Source organism: Anguilla anguilla, chromosome 1 (assembly GCF_013347855.1).
Source record: "Anguilla anguilla isolate fAngAng1 chromosome 1, fAngAng1.pri, whole genome shotgun sequence".
NCBI lineage: Eukaryota > Metazoa > Chordata > Actinopteri > Anguilliformes > Anguillidae > Anguilla > Anguilla anguilla.
In genome coordinates this window covers 66,103,230-66,108,723 of record NC_049201.1, presented here as the reverse complement: position 1 = coordinate 66,108,723, position 5,494 = coordinate 66,103,230, and positions in this window count along the sequence as shown.

The window sequence follows — 5,494 nt, the reverse complement described above, 5'->3', positions numbered from 1 at the left end:
CCTTGCTCTCATGTGTCTGTGGGACTTGGGTATAGGGTTACAGTTGTCAAAATCCTTTGCCATATTGGCCAAGAGAACATCAGGCATGCAATAAGCAGCATTTATGATGTGCCTAGTAGCGCTGAGATGACTTTGATGGGAATCCCAATTATTGTACTTAAAAGGGAATTTCACTTTATAACACTTCTGGGGTCATTTTCACACCTACCCGGGCTTTTGTGTGCACCCCAGACAGTTTTTAGGTTGCTTGCTTCAATATTTAGATATTTGTAGATATTTGATACCAGTGTAAGCAAACCCCCCCATCCAAGAGAAGCCCATTCAACATCAAACGCCACCTTAGACTCATTGTAAACACACGTCCCCACTTCTCATGACTGATATTGTCCCTCTAATGATTGTGTCGCCCTTCATTTTTCGATTAGTTATTTCATTATGTTAATATTTCACGCTGTTCTGTTGCTTTCCTTTACAAATGCAGGAAGTAGACCCAGGCAGTTTAGTGTCGAAATCAAGGATGCATATCATTGCGCGACTTCTGATGTGGGCGCACCTGCAGACAGTAACATTATGTTGGTTGTAGAAAGTGTTGTATTACTACTAACTAGCGAAACCTACAATGTATGAGGACGAAGGAGATTTTGTTTTTGATCATGGGATTGTTGTGCCCTATCGATTCGAGCCGGAATACACAGAAGAAGAGCTATCTAATTTGTAGGCTGATCGTGCGAGAGCGAGAGCGAGTCAGGAGCGGGCCGAGAGCGAGGAACCACAGGCTATCCCGAGGACAAACGGCAACTGGTGGTGTGGATGTGCGAAATGCATACCTATATGCCAAGTGAGGAGGAGTCCATCTGCTGTCAAGAGTGGGACCTGCTCATTCCCATTTTTGAAGTTGAGCGAGCACAGCCACAGACGGACGAAGAAAATTAAGTACCGGCATGTTGGACAGGGCACTAGTGTCACCAACCCCGGAGTCTTGTAGACTTTGTTCCGAATGCCAAGGATCAATTGGAAACGACATTCCACACCGGATGGTCCAAAGGGGACTCTCTGAAATGTAAGTGTGTTGGCTATATACCGTAGTAATGTCAGTGGATAGCACAACGTTATCGTTAGCTAATGGATATCCTAGTTTTGAGGACTGGTGTTCATGTGTGGTAGTCTACGCATGCGTCTCGCTGAGAGTAACGTTATCGTAAAATCCTGTTTTGAACACAAAGGTATAGGGCTCCACGCATCAGCTAAACTACAAGACTGTAACGTTACATCTCTGACACATGAATGAAATTAGCAAGAGTGACAATCGAAATGATGCCTAGAACTTTTATGACATGGTCTGCTAATATCTGCATGAGGCTTAATGGAATGTTTTGCGTCGCTTCTCGATTTTGCCGCGAAACGAAATCGAAGAAGAGGAAACCGGAAACCGTACTACTATGTGGACTTGCGCGAAAAAATAGGCCTTTGTTTATAACGTTAGACATTTAAAATGAATAACTAATCGAAAAATGAAGGGCGACACATTAATTAGAAGGACAATATCAGTCATGAGAAGCAGGGACGTGTGTTTACAATGAGTCTAACGTGGAGTTTGATGTTGAATGGGCTTCTATTGGGTGTGGGGGGGTTGCTCACATGGGTATCACATACGGGTATTTTTTACAGTCTCTGGTATCACATATCTACAAATATCTAAATATTGAAGCAAGCAATCTAAAAACTGTTTGGGGTGCACACAAAAGCCCGGGTAGGTGTGAAAATGTCCCCAGAAGTGTAATAAAGTGGAATTCCCTTTTACGTTTGTGCGTTCACATATGCCATTTGACAATTCAGTGCATTACTTGCCTGGGAAGACTTTTCCGTCCACTAGAGGGCAGCAGTGTTTCATAAAGACTCAGAGCCAGGCTTAAAAGTCAGTTATAGGTTATAATCTTATATCTAGGATGTGAAGTTAAAATAAAAAATATATAGAGAAAAAAAATTCCAGAACTATGGGTCTGGGCTAAACCTGGCCAATGCTTTTTGGATTGGCCTGCAACAGGGGTTTCAATTAAAAAACAAATAATCTTATAGTGATGTGAATTGGGGAAAAATACATGGAATTGCTAATTAAGCCCAATTAGTAAGCCTTTGTTAATTATAAATCAAAAACGTCAGTTTATCTTAACCACATATACAGTGGTAATAGAGTATTGTCTAAAGCTGTATTCACAGCTTGTTGTGTAATAGTACAAATGGAACAAACATTAAAACACATATATTACAGAATGATCTGCTTATATCACATCTGCCAAGTTTCATATTTTGGCCCACAGGTCATTGTTAATACTCATTTGGCCCACTAAGCTCAGAGCTTTAGTCATGGCTGTCCTATATGATACTCTGCTGTTGTATTTTTGATCATTTAATATTCAGTTGTATAAATGGATTGTAAATTAAAGCGTAAATAAGAGTCCCTGAACAAGACTGTCTGAAGTAAACAAGTAGTGTAAGGCAGAGGGTAGTGTGGTGATCACATCACATACACCATAGTGAGCCAAGAATACAAGAGTACATAATGTATTTATTATTAAAAATTATTGTAATTTTAAACAAAACATGCCATCAGTGGAACTGATGGAAGCTTTAGGAGAAGTTCTGCTTTTTACATTTCTTGGGGGGGCATTTCACAAAGCAGAAATGCTGAGTTAGCTGAATAAGTGTGCTTCTACAAATACAATTCGACATTACTAGAAGCTACCTTTTAATGCATGGTGATTCCCCATATTTGGACATAATAATTGAAATGACCTACCTAACTTGAGATGTGACAACATCCTGAGCAGGCTTCTTATTTATCAACATTCCCATTGTCACATTATCACCATCTTTCTGATAAAGGAGTATTACAGGGTAATACTGCATACATTTATTTACATAGCCCAAGTGTGTATATTGTTGAATCCATTAATTATATTTTACCTGGTGGGGGGTGGGACCACCAATAAATTGTACAATGCTCAGCTAATACATGCAACAGCATATGTTTGTAGTTTTAAAGCTGGGTGCTGTTTAAATTCAGGTTCAAAAAGAAAAAACAAAACACTGTGAACTGAATTTGTTTGAATTCAGTGTAGTGTACAATAATGTCCACATGGTGGTGCTAACACTCTTTTATTTGGTTAGATGTTTTTACATTTGGGGAAAGTTCAGCTGTTAAGCCATGTCCATTTTTGTGTTTGAATTAATAAAGATTAAACAGTGCAACTATCTAGTGCTCTTTAATGCATCAGAAAAGTGATAAACATGTCATACCCATGCCATTTTCTTCTAAAATGATTAGATTCATCAGATTATTGATTATGATATCAAATAGTTGAATTATGGAGGGTGCACATACCCACTGGGGTGCATTTTAAAAGTTGCGCAGGAACTTTGCTCTAAAATAGACCTCCACAAGATGACATCTATCAGGAATTTAATGCTGATTTTTAATATGAACTTAAGAGATAAATGTCTTGATATTTATGCATGATGTCAGGTTATTCAGAAAATGTTATATTTTATCTGATACAGGAATGGGCATCGTCAGTTTGTCAGAGTCAGACCTCACATCACAGTGAAAACACTAGTGACATAACTTGCGTTGTCTAGTGTCTAGTGTTAGATTTTTTTTTTAAACAAATGCTAATGTACAGTACCAGTTATACAATTGAATTGATATTATAAGCACTCCGCCCGTGTAGAATATAACCATAAATAAAATGCAAACATAATAGATACCCTTGTATAGTAGCCTACTTTTTATTTTAATATCTCAAACAATTGTATTCTCAGAATGTTTTATTTTGATGTAGGCTATTATTCCCACTGTCTGACCCCGAAACACAGTTGAACAAATAAGTGCTCTATTAATCCAGATTGATAAGAATGTATTAATACAGGGTATGACAATGAAAACTATGTATTGACTTCACTAGCATACAGTTAACCTATGATAAACACAAACACAATAAAAAGAAGTGTTTCCTTTTCAGACATGCCTAAAACACACACACACACACACGCACACACTCTCTCTCACACACACACACACGCATATATATATATTTAGAGAGAGAGAGAGAGTCATAATATAAGTATGGACAGTATAACAATATAACAGTTTATCTTCTTGGTTAGTTGCTGAGTTTTTTAGGATGGCCTGATCTTGGTATTATCTTTGTCGTACCATGTTTTTCTTCCATTTTGTTTCAGTAGACAGAATAGTGCTCATAGGTTCAGAGGTTTAACAATTTTCCAATCTTATTATCACATTTTTCTGCCTTTTGCTTCCTAAAATCTACATTTCAAAGTTCCGTGGGCAGTTAATTCACAATGTGAATGATCATGTGACAATGTGACTGATATGATTTGCTGTTTCATTTCAGACTTCCCAAAGTTGGTGATATTTATCCTGAAATCATGAAATTGAACTCAGTTGGATTCAAAATCAGCATAGTTGCTTGTATTTAGTGTGATCTCTCAAGAAAATAAAACAGCTGGCCTGGTTTAGATTGTTTTTCACAATCCGAGAGTGCAGAGAGCCTCTGGGTACCCTGAGTACCTCTGGCCAAGTATGATTTTACAAGCCCGTTTCTGCGTGCTTTCCAGCCTTTTAGCCTGGTCTGTAGTCAGGGAACTGTGCCAGACGGGGACCGCATACTCCAGCACCGGGCGTACGAAGCCTGTGTAGATGGAAACCAGTTCTGGGTCTCGGACACCAAATTTCTTCAGGCGACGCAGAGCAAAAAGCTTCCTGTTCGCTGAGGTCAGCATGTGGTCCACCTGACTGTCCCAACGCAAATTACTCTGGATGGTGACCCCCAGGACCTTGAGAGTGTCACAGACTTCCAGGATGTTCTGGTCAATGGAGAGAGTCGGCAGGGCGGGTGGATGCCTCATGTGGGTGACATGTAAAACTTTACATTTCTTTGGGTTGAGTTTCATTTTGTGCTCCTCTACCCAGATATCAAGACCATTCAGGGTCTGCTGGAGAGTACAGGGTAGTTGGAGCGTCCACGTCTGGGCCAGAGTCATGTCATCCACATATTTCCAGTGGTCTATTCTGTCCTGGAGGGCACTGTTAATCAGTGTTAGAAAGACTACAGGCCCTAATACGGTTCCCTGTGCAACTCCACATGTGGGGTATTCCCAATCAGAAAGATGTCCCTGGTAGCGCACTTTTTGACGGCGGTCAGTCATGAAGCTGCAGATCCATGGGATCAGGCCCAGTCTCACTCCAAGGTCAAGGAGGCACTGTACCGCCATTGTGTGATCTACAGCATCAAAGGCCTTAGCAAAGTCAGTTGTAATTAGTGTGCACACTGAGCCCAGAACATCACAGGCCTTGTACACAGAGTCCATCAAACTGACTAGATAGTGTGTTGTAGAACGATTCTGTCGGCTGCCAAACTGCATGGGATCTAGATTTTGCGTGATGTCATTCAGGATCCAATGCGCAGCAAACTGT